General features: G+C 36.6%; 1 non-coding gene across 1 annotated transcript; it reads left to right on the forward strand.

Annotated features, from left to right (window-relative positions):
- Positions 1–10831: 10831 nt before the first annotated feature.
- LOC145096407 (small nucleolar RNA R71) lies at positions 10832–10939 on the forward strand. The gene has a single exon (XR_013703814.1). It is a non-coding gene; the product is annotated as a small nucleolar RNA R71 (small nucleolar RNA).
- Positions 10940–12462: the final 1523 nt, after the last annotated feature.

Here is a 12462-nt window from a genome sequence, read left to right on the forward strand (position 1 = left end):
ATAACTTGTAAGTTAAAGTAAACTTTAAAGCCTAAACATCAAAAACCAAGTCCGATTTTGACAAAAATCAAAACCCTAAAGTTCTGAAATCGCCCCAAATAACAATTCTAAATAGCAAAATCACACCATAGATACTTCTATACTCGATTAATACAAAGAAAAGAGGTTAAAAATCATACCTTTTGTTGTTAAAATCGAAAATTTGAAAGGAGTTGGAAGAGGATTTCGTGGGAGAAAGAGGCACAGCGAGATGGGGAGTTGAAAAGTAAAAGAAAAAGGTGATTGAGTAGGTTAAAACCCTAATTTTTTACTGTAGTTTTTTCCAACACCACGTTGTGTTGGTCTATTGAAACCCGTGTTTCTGTTTTCCAGTAAAGGCACCACATCGTGGTGATGAAAATTGTTTAATTATGACCAATTTATTATAAAAACTTCCACCCCGTACTCATGCCATGCTATTTCTCTCTACAAAACCCATATAAAAATTCAGAGGAGTGAAAAATCAAAAATAAAACAAAATAAAGCAAAATTAACAAAAAATAAAGAAAAATAAAAGAAAAGGGAAGAAAATGCAAACTTTAAACCACAAGTTGCCTCCTGTAAGCGCTTCTTTTTTGGGGAGTCGTGAGCCTGACTCCTTCCTACTCTATTTTCATGCTACTCATACAAACTTCATAGTTTCCCCTTCTTTTTCTTCAATAAGCATGCTTTCCTCATAGTGTTTTACCCTATATCCATTAACTTTGAAGGGAGTTCCATCTCTTGCTATGAATCCTATGGCCCCATGTGGAAAAACTTGTTTTATAATAAATGGCCCATCCTAACGTGTTTGTAGTCTTCCGAGAAAAATCTTTAATATTGAGTTAAAAAGGAGAACCTTTTGCCCATCTTGAAAGTCTTTGCGTCCTCTTAACCTTGCATCATGTCATTTCTTTGTTTTATCTTTGTAAATTAAGGAGCTTGTGTATGCTTTATTTCACAGTTGTTCAAGAGCATTCATTTGTATTAAATGGTTTGCTCGAAGTTCTCAGCCAATTCAAAGTTGCAAATTTTCAAAGCCCAAAATGCTTCATGTTCAATTTCCACAAATAAATGACAATTCTTCCCATATACCAACCTATACTGTGACAACCCAAAGTTTATTCCGTTATATTAATCCGTATCCGCTAACGGAATATGTCATTTTATAAAAGTTCCGTAATTTGGGGTCGTCAAATAAGTAAATGTTTATTTATTTATTTATATTTCATGTGATTATTGTCATAACAAAATAAATATAACTCGTAAATTTCATTTCCATTTAATGGGATAAAGTCATATTATTACGACCATTTAACCCGGGTAAAAAGTTTAAACCTCGTTAAGCTTTAGCATCGGGTAGTCGTATATCGGGTGCAACACCCGAGACTTATATAAAGAAGGTGAAACACTTGAAAGAACTCTTTTACCACTCTAGCTTCACTCACTCTCTCTCTCTCTCTCTCTCTCTCTCTCTAACTCGTTTTCGACTCCAAAACAGCAAATTTCAACCTCCAAAACGTAAGTTCTCTTATCCTAACTTATTCTAAACATCATTTATTGTTGCAATAGCTCAAAAATCACACAAAATGGCCATCAAAAAGGAGTTTACGGCCTAAGAACCTCCTTAGGCCGTAAACACCTAAAATGGTGCCAAATGTCCCGATTTTCCTTCTTTTGAGCTTAGATACTAGTTGTGGAATTTACCTAGAAGTGTTTAAACCTCAAAACAATAATTTTTAGGGTGTAAAAGAGGGTTTACGGCCCAAGCACATGCTTAGGCCGTAAACACCCTTTAATCATGCAAAACAAGTCCAAAAACTCATCCAAACCACCCTTAGACTTAAGATATGAATTAGAGACTTGCCATTTCGGACTTGGAACACTCTAACACATACATTTGAAGGGTAAAATTGATTTCACGGCCCAAGCATGTGCTTAGGCCGTAAACTCCCCTAAATCATGAAAACCGGGAGTTTAAACCCCTAAAAGGCCTTATAACCTTTACTAGAATTTGTTAGAAATTAAACCAAAGGCATAGAAATCAAGGAGTGGGGTGTATAAGAGTTTACTACCATAAACCCTAAGGTTTACGGCCGTAAACTCCCAAGGAGTGGCCTTTGGGCCATAAACTCCAAGGGAGTATACTCTTGGACCCTTAAACACCCCTATAGCCTTGTATAATTTCCTAGAACCACTTCTAAATCCACATGAGACTTGAAAGCTATCAAAAACACTCCTCCCATGAGTTTACGGCCGTAAACTCATGGGGGATGTGGCCTCCCAACCGTAAACTCACTTAGGGTGGGTTTTAGGAGAGTAAACTCCAATGTGAGGTCATACACTCCTTCCATACAACTCATTAACCTTATAGCACTCAACCATAAGACCTTAAATCAAATTAGGATGTCTAAATGTTTTAGTAAGAGTATAAGTCACTAATTACTTGTAAAACATATATCTCATATGTTACTAGGGTCATAAAGGGTGTACAAGTCCTTACTTGACACCAAACACTCAACCGACACATTCACCCGATTTACTCAATTCAGGTGAGTTCATACCCCTTAATGAACCTTTTCAACTGTTTTTACATGTTTTAGGGGGGGGGATACAAGTCAAATGTACAATTTATGGAAATCAATCACATGTGATTTATCACCATTCTTTACAAAAGATCTCTACAATTTTTAAAACTGCTTTGAGAGCAAAACTATTTTTAGAAAATATCTAAACGCATTCTTTTTTTTAAATTGTTATTAAATTATTTTCAAACTTTGTTTAAGTTACTTTTCTTATAAAAATATATTTACATTAATATATATATATATATATATATATATATATATATATATATATATATATATATATATATATATATATATAAGTAAGACTTGAAGGACTTAGGACCGATAGCTCGCCTTATTTCCTGTTCTTGTTTCATGTGGTCTTAGGGTATCTGTTATCCGTCTGACTGTCCTTGATTTCTTAGTTATATATCATGTATATTGGTGTTAGATATAAAAGTCTTCATCATATTCAATACCCGTGTTATACAAATGCCAAGAACCATATACACTAAGTTAACTATAATAGGTATAGTTAAGGCTACTACTACTCGCTACTGCTACTACTATACACACTATAACTATTAGTACTACAAGATGATACATGTATAAGAGTACGCTCTATGAACTATAAAAAATACTACTACTCTATAATACAAGAGAGAACACTAATCCAGAGTATAACACACTATCCCTCTATGAGACACTCTACCGCGCTTACATCCTGTGACCAGGGTTTTCCGGAAGGAAGGCGACACTACATGTATAGATCTATACGGGGCAGACACTATTATATCCCGACTGTTAACTACAGTTCGAGCCGACCAGGCTTAGGGGTGGCACTACTTCACTACACTACGTATGACCGGGAAGGTCATCGGACTCTCTATTTCTCACACTATTGGTCACATAAAAGAATACACTTATATCCACATTAATACACTTAGACTAAAGTCTAAGCTAACATCCCGAAGTATGTAAGTATCTATTACTAATGGCAGTTTGCACCACTACTACTGACAACATGCATAACTTTTCCTTATCCACACTACATACTGGAGATTTACTACTATACTTTTACATCTAAAGGTTTTCAAGGATAAAACTTACACGCAACTTAAAGGATTTCACTTACAATGTACTTTCTTGAAAATATAGGATTTTCTAGGGTTTTCTACTACTTATAAACATAAATTACAGCTTTTCATACTATAAGTTTTAAAACATTTAATACATCAACCACACTAAATTCTTATGAACTCACCAGCTTTATGCTGATACTCGTTTTCAAAATAACTTGTATCCTCAAGTCAAAGATAGATAGGTACAGGTGCAGCATTTTGGAGAATATGGAGCATACAAGATTCCATCTCTTATTTTTGTTATAATTTTGGTGTCTATTGAAACTTTACAGAACACGCTTGTATTTAAACTCACTATGTAAATGAAATGGTTGTTGTTTTCTTGCTTTTACTATTATGCAATTGTGATGATACTGTACATGACGTCCTCCACCCCGGAACGTATTCCGTCGTTATCGGTTTTGGGGTGTGACATATACGATGTAGTATCTATAGGAGTTTCAAATGCGGTGTTAAATGCCCATAATGCATCATCAAGCTTTTCCGACCACTCCTTCTTATTACTTCCAACCGATCGCTCCAGAGTCTTTTTAAATGCCCGATTTGTAACTTCAGTTTGCCCACTTCTTTTTGGATGATATGGTGTTGAAAATCTATGATGTACACCATATTTTTGTAATACCTTTGCTAATTATTCATTTTCAAAGTGAGTTTCACGATGCTAATAAGAGCCTTCGTGACACCGAATCTCAAAAATTACCTCTTAAGAATTCAAACCACTGCCCGAGCATCATTTGTAGGTAATGTTTATTCTTCCGCCCATTTGGATACAGAATTGACCACCACCAATATGTATTTATTCCCTCGAGACATCGGAAAAGGTCCCATAAAATCGATTCTCCAAACATCAAATACTTCGCAAACTTGAATGTTATTTGGGCCATCTCGTTTCAGGATGAAATGTTTCCCAACCGTTGGCACAAATTACACTCCTTGAAAAATTGATTGGCATCTTTAAAAATTTTAGGTCAATAAAATTCGGAATCAAAGACCTTCTTTGTCGTGTATTGTGCTCCGTGATGTCCCCCGGTGGGCCCGTTATGGTAATGTTTCAAGATTTCCAAACTTTCTTTCCCTAACACACATCTTCTTATCATCCCATCAGCACAGTTTCTGAAGAGCTATGGTTCATCCCAAAAGTAGTACTTAACATCTTAAAATAGTTTCTTCTTTTGCTGTCGAGTCAGTCGTTTTGGAAGACAATCACTATCCAAGCAATTGGCTATGTCTGCATACCATGGCACCCTTCCCGCGATTACCATTAAATATTCTTCGGGAAAGTCATCTCCAATATTTTTTTCATCTCACTCTTCCAATCTAGGGTTTTCTAGTCTCGATAAGTGACCGGCCACCACGTTCTCCATTCTTTTTTTATCCCTTATTTCTATGTCAAATTCTTGTAAAAGCAGCACCCATCGTATCAATCCTGGTCAAGCATCCTGTTTAGCAAAAAGATACTTAAGGGCAGAATGGTCAGTAAACACAATAGTTTTAGATAAAACTAAGTAAGGGAAAAATTTATCAAAAGCATAGACCACAACAAGGTGTTCCTTTTTGGTAGTAGTATAATTTTATTGAGCCGGATTGAGAGTTTTGCTTGCATAATATGTGGGTTGAAAGTGTTTATCAACCCTTTGTCCAAGAACAGCTGCAACTACAAAGTCACTTGCATCACACATAAGCTCAAATGGAAGATTCCAATTTGGGGCTATCATGATAGGGGTATTGGTTAATTTCTCCTTCAATAGTTGAAAGCCTTCAAGGCATTCTTTGGAGGAAACAAATGTAGCATCTTTCAAGAGAAGTTGGTTTAATGGCCTTGTAATTTTTGAGAAGTCCTTTATGAATCGGTGGTAAAATCACGCATGACCCAGAAAAATTCTTACCCCTTTCACGTTTGTGGGAGGTTGTAACTTGGCTATTGTGTCAACCTTTGCACGGTCCACCTCTATTCCCAACTTGGAGACTTTATGCTCAAATACAATTCCTTCTTTAACCATAAAATGAAATTTCTCCCAATTTAATACCAAGTTAGTCTTTTCACATCTTGCTAGCATTAAGTCAAACTTAGACAAGCAATCTTCAAAAGAGGACCCGAAAACCGAAAAATCATATATGAAGACCTCCATGAAATTTTCAACCATGTCGTGGAATATTTCCATCATGCATATTTGGAATGTGGTTGGTGCGTTGCATAACCCAAATGACATTCGTCTATAAGAAAAGGTCCCGCTTGGGCAAGTGAACGTGGTCTTTTCTTGGTTAAGGATCGATAGGGATTTGAAAGTATCCTGAAAAACCGTCTTAAAAGAAAAAATAGAGATGACTGGATAATCTTTTGATAATTTGATCAATAAATGGTAAAGGCAAGTGGTATTTGCATGTACATCATTTAGCTTACGATAATCGATGCACACACGCCAACCGATTACCGTTTTGTTGGAATGAGCTCGTTTTCTTCGTTTGTGACTATCGTCATTCCTCTTTTTTTTAGGTACCACATGCACTAGACTCACCTATTGGCTATCCGATATTGAATAAATGATATCGGCATCCAAGAGTTTGACTACATGTTTCTTCACTACTTCTTGCATGTTCGAGTTTAGTCTCCTTTGGCGTTGAACCACTAGCTTAGCTCCCTCTTCTAGGTTGATTTTATGCGAACAATATGTGGAACTAATGCCTTTGATGTCGGTGATCTTCCATGCTATGGAATTTTTTTATTTCTTGAGTACCTCCACTAGGCTTTCCATTTCGTGTTTTGCGAGATCAGCTACTATGATGACCGAATTTTGTTGATCTTCTTCCAAGAATGCGTACTCAAGATGTTTGGGCAAAATGTTTAGCTCGACATTTAGTTTTTGGTCAGTGAACACGACGTCGGCATCCTGCCACGTTGTGGTATCGCAGTTTTTTACGTCTGATCGTGGTGTCAGTAACATGTCATGGTGTTTCTTCAACCTCTTTTTTCAATTCTTTGTACTCACTCTCTTGCAGCCTCTTCTCTAGCTCTTGTATGTCAAGTTCATCATCAAAATCGCCATCGTGTAGAGCCATATATATCCCTCGGTTTCCTTTTCTTTCCATCCTACAGGCTCTTTTTCTAGAATTTCATCGAACACATCAACCGAGAAAGTCGTATCATCACTTATCCTTTAGTGTTGGATTGCTCTATTGACTCCAAAGGTGACCGCTTCTTCTCCAAATCGAAGAGTGTGTTTGGATTCTCTTATATCAACTAAGGCTTGAGTGGTGCTCAAAAATGGCCTTCCAAGAATAATCGAGACTTGTTCATCTTCATCCATGTCTAAAATAATGAAATCTGTGGGAAAGAGTGAAAGACAAACTTGTAAACTTTAACTTGTAGATCTTCAAAAATTCCTCTTGGAAATGTCATCATTTTGTTGGCTAAGTGGATGACCATGCAGGCCAGTCTTGGTTCCGAGAGATCAAGTTTCTTGAAGAATGAATAAGGCATCAAATTAACACTTGCTCCCGAGTCAGCTTGAGCGTGGCTAATGTCTAGATTTCCGAATTGACAAGGTAGAGTTAAGCTTCCCGGATCACCCATATTCTTAGGTAGTATATTCAACATTGCAGCTGAGCAGGTTTCATTTAGTACCACCTGAGATATTCCCTCCATCTTAGTTTGGTTATTTAGGAGATATTTTAGAAACTTTTCATACTTTGGCATTTGAGCCAAGGCTTCAAGGAACAAAATTTTGATTTCAAGGGGTTTTATGTGATCTAAGAACTTCTGGTAGTCTTCAACATTCTTCTCTTTTCTTGCTCTAATAGAAAAGGGCAGCGGTGGGCGGTATGGCTGAACATGTTCAACATTTTTCATTTCAGCTTCTTGCCATGTCGTGGTGTCAGCACCAAGTCGTGGCGATTGTTCAGACTCCTTTCTTTGACTTTGTCACACCCCAAAACCAAGAACGGCGGAAACGTTCTGGGTCGGAGGACGTCATGTAAAGTATCACAACACAGTAATAGTAAACAAGCAAACAACATCATCCATTGCATTAAATATATAATTCTAATACAAGTGTGTTATGTATAGTTATAGACACCAAAAATAATGTAAGTCAAAATAAATAGATGAGTCCTGAATGCGCTCAATCTTCTCAAAAGCTGGTCTCGGTACCTGTCTACTGATGACCTGAGAATACAAGTTATTTTGAAAGCGAGTATCAGCATTAAGCTGGTGAGTTCATAAGTATTTTAGTGTCGGTGTTTGTATCAAAACGTTTGAACATGTCTCCATTGTAAGTTTGTAAAACGTATGTAAATGTTTGTAAGTGTTTGTAAAAGTTTGAATCTCTCAGAAAAACCTATATTTTCTATTAAAAGTAGCCTTCTCCCAAGGCGTAACTGTTTTGTATGTTTGTTTATCGTAAAAGTGGGTAATTTTCCAAGTGTAACTATCATTATTAAAATATAGTTTATACATTATTATTTAAGTGAAATAGTCACTAAATGTATATAAAGGATAAATTACTGTAGTACTTGTAGTATTGTATTATAATAACTACGGTTGTACTATCTACCTTAAACCGGATTTATATTAAGGTATCATGTGATAAATTGCACCATACTATAGACTGGTAATAACGACAACGTATAGTCGAGAAATAAGGTATGACGTTTGGCACCCGCAGACCTGCCGGTCCGGCTGTAGCTAGCAGCAAGGTGTAGGATAGTCAATCCAGTATAGATCTATACGCAAACTCACGCTCTCCCTTCAAGAGACTCTGGCTACAACTCGGGTCATGAAAATTAAGGCATGCTCCCATACAGTGGATCACAATTGTTAACGTATTCATGTATATGTAATGTAATGTTACTTGTTCTAGTATCGTTGTATATGTTCTCGTCCTAGTATAGTTGTATATGTTCTCTTTCTAGTATAGTTGTATATGTTCTCTTTCTAGTATAGTTGTATATGTACTCATAGTAATAAGTATTGACTCATGAATGAACTGACTCATTGATCTAGAAATTGTAGTAGTACGATCCTGTGTTACCCCGATGGTAACTTACTAATGATGTGACTAATACGCATGAATATGGAAGTACTTTTATGTGTATATGTGTGCATTTGATATATAATTAATATTGAAACGACCTTCGGACGGCTACCCGAAATCCCACCAGACCACATCCAAATCGAGAAAAAGGAAATAGGGTGGATGGCCTTCCTAAGCCCTTTAAACATTTCTTATATATCTATACATATATGGGCATGCAATTTATAAGAAGTATAACAAGGTTTAATTAAAAGTATTTGATAAGTAAAAGAGTTTGTAAAACATTTTGAAGTAAAGCAGTTTGATAAACAGTTTGAACAGTGATAAAATCATTGGTTTTCTAGTTATTAATCACATGTGATTGATGTAATAACTATAAGTATTCAACTTGTATCCCCCCCCCATAAAAGTATTTAAAACATTTAAAAGTATTTCAAAGGTAAATTAAAGGGGTATGAACTCACCTGTAGTGAGTGGTTCTGATGACAATGTTGGATTAGACGCTAGGTGCCAAGTGGTGACTTGAGTACACGCGCGAATCCTATTTAGCATATATTGGCAGATATATGGATTTAATTAGTGTTATGAGCAACTAATTGATGATTTTGGGACCACCTTAGGGACTAGTAAACACTTATAATGAAGTGTTATAATCATATATGATTGTATGAGGGTTTATAAGGCTATACAAGAGGGTGTATGGCTAAAATACACACTATATGTGTGTGTGCGGCCAGGTGTGCGGCCTAGTGTGCTGCCAGCACATGTGTGCGGCCATGTGTGCTGCCAGGTGGTGTTTGATGCCATCTGTGCGGCCAGATGATGATCTTGGTGTTCTTGGTGTTCTTGGTACCTTTTATGAAGATCTTCAAGGAGAATGGATGATACCTGAGAGGATTTTCGTGTTCTATGCTTGAAGAAGTGAATGAAGTGTTCAAGAATGAACTAAGTGTGGCATATATATGTGGAGTGTGCGGTTGGGAAGGTGTGAGGCCGCAAACAAGAGTGTGTGGCCGTACACTCAAGTGTATGGCCGCACACTCCATGTGTTGGAGTGTTTGGCCCGGTTTTGATTCCTACACTTCGAGTTAACCCTTTTTAACACTCCTACCTTGATTATATCACATTTATAATGCTTCAATAGACTCTAAAGGGTACTACTATATAGTAAAATAAGTCTAATATTGGAAAGAATTGAAGAGTGCATGCGAGAAGTTTTTCGGGTTGTCACAGACTTTCTTCTCGACCTTCCTGCTCATCATCCGAGTTTTTTATGTTAATGGGAGTCAGATGGATAATAATTTTCCCACTTCTAGTTGTAATAGCTTGGATGTGAGCTCATTTTGGGTTTTGTTCAGTGTTTCCTAGAAGGGAACTAGGTGATATTTCATTGAATTGTTTAACTAGTTGCCCAAGTTGTTTTTCATTGTTGAGGATTGAAGCTTACTGGTTTTTGAGTAAAGTTTTCTGATCCCTCATTAGATCTTGCTGCTCTCTTATTTCTGTTCAGTTTCATCATGCATCTTTTCTGATGCAACTGCAAAGCGGGTGAGCATTGACTCAAAATCGGGTTTCTTTTTAGGTGCGGGTTCCTCTCTTTGGTAAAACCCTCTTCCCCTTTTGCTCAAACTTCTTCTCTTTGGCTTTCTTGTACTCATCATAGGGCAACCAATTTTTCTTGGGCTTTCTCCAGTCTTCATCATAACGATCACCACTTGAGTAGCAAGCTTGAACCTTTCGGTTTCCATTTTCAACCAGATCATAGTCTCTAGTTAAATGCGGTCTGTTACAGTTTTCACACCCCACTCTAATAGCATGGACTGTTTAATCCATTTTAGTCATCCTCCTATCCATGTTATGCAACATTTCTAAGACCGCCGACATGTCCTATGAAGCAACATTAAAATTTCCCCTAGTTGCATCATAATGTGGGTTATGGTATTCCCTTGAATGTTTAGAAAATTCCTTGATTAACTCTTTGATCGTGGCTGGTGTATTATTTGTTAATGGCCCTTGAGAATCAAGGAGTTGCCTAGTTGTGATGTTCATCCCATCATAGAAAATCGATATGTTGAGGTTAATTTTGAGGACAGTTTCTCAACAAACCCTTGTATCGCTCTCACGCCTCATACAATGACTCACTCGATTGTTGCTCGAAATTTGCAATGGCCTTCTTCAACTTGGAAAGCTTAGATGGTGGGCAAAACTATTGTATGCACTCTTCGCGTATTGTCCCAAGTTCTTATCGTGCCTGGTGGGAGTGACTTCAACCAATCATTTGTTGTTCCCTTAAGAGTAACATGGAGCATTCTTAGCAAAACTGTCTCGCGTGGGACGTTTGGTATGTTGAAGTAGCCAGCAATTTCATTGACCTCCTCAATGTGCTTGTAGGCGTCCTTGTGGGCTTTTCTAGAAAATGGGATACCCTTTAATGTGGTAAAGATATGTCTCTTAAGCTCAAAGGTGGCTGTGGCAGGAATTACAGGTTGCACAAGTCCTAGTCCGGTGTCTTCACCCCTTCGCCTCTTGTAAGCTTCATCTTCATGTCCGCAATGTTCGTCATGTTGGCTTTTGGCTCAGTTTCGGGTTCACTACTTTCGTCTGTTTCGTAACCATTTTCCTTTTTATTAGGAGTTTTCTCAATGCCTTCAAAAGTGCCTTTGTCTTTCGGGTTGTTGCTTGATTCTCCTACGTTCTTGTCCTTCTTTTTATGAAAAACTGATTTTAGATCCTTGAATGGTTATTTCTTTGGTGTGATTGATTCTCCTACGTTCTTGTCCTTCTTTTTATGAAAAGCTGACCCTCGATCTTCAAGTGGTGGTGTCAAAGTTGTGTTCAATCCATGGGTTATATACTACTGCAACAAAAAAACAAATAAAACGTGTAAAAAGAACAAAACGAAAAAATAGAACCTAATTGTTACGACACCACGACGTGATAAGTCAAATAGAAGAAAGACTAAAAACAAAAATATGAAAGAAAATAGACAGAAAAATCCTAATAAAATAGTAGATTCAAATTAAGTAAAAATGGACTGTTCCGCGACAACGGCACCAAAAATGCTTTAATAATTGTGCACTAGTTTATCCTAATAATGCAACTAATTATTAACTAAGGCAGTGTACCTTGTTGAAAATAGTATATATCACATTAGACAGGTATAGAACATAGGGAACAGATTAATTAGCTAATTCTTATCTACTATCTACCTAATTTACAATTAAATTTAGAAAAAGGGTTTTCTATAGTTTTGCAAGACTAGAAACTTGATTAACTTAACTAACAGACTATCAACTATTAAGGAAAATATTAAAACTTAAAAGTAAGAAACACAAAATAAGATTTAAACCAAGGTAATTGACAGACTTTCATTTAGCTTCGATTTACTTACTATTATGGTTGATTTATGGAGGTGCAATGGATTAATTTTACATTGGTTATCAATTCCTAAGATGACCAAGTTAATGTTCACTAACTTAATCGTTTAACAAACAAGCTCATTCATTCGGTGATCAGTCGGATAAACTAACAAGTTTACCAGTGTTCAGTTCGAGTTAACTTAGACTTATAATAGATTGATCAAATTGGTTTATTGATTCAATTCAATATATGATTGGTCGTCATATATTAACTCCTACGATTATTTACCCACTTTTGTATTTAACCGTAGGTTTTGGTCTAAACACTAGTCCTACATGTTTTGCA

Source organism: Lactuca serriola, chromosome 3 (genome assembly GCF_051521515.1).
Source record: "Lactuca serriola cultivar US96UC23 chromosome 3, Lser_US96UC23_V15, whole genome shotgun sequence".
Taxonomy (NCBI): domain Eukaryota; kingdom Viridiplantae; phylum Streptophyta; class Magnoliopsida; order Asterales; family Asteraceae; genus Lactuca; species Lactuca serriola.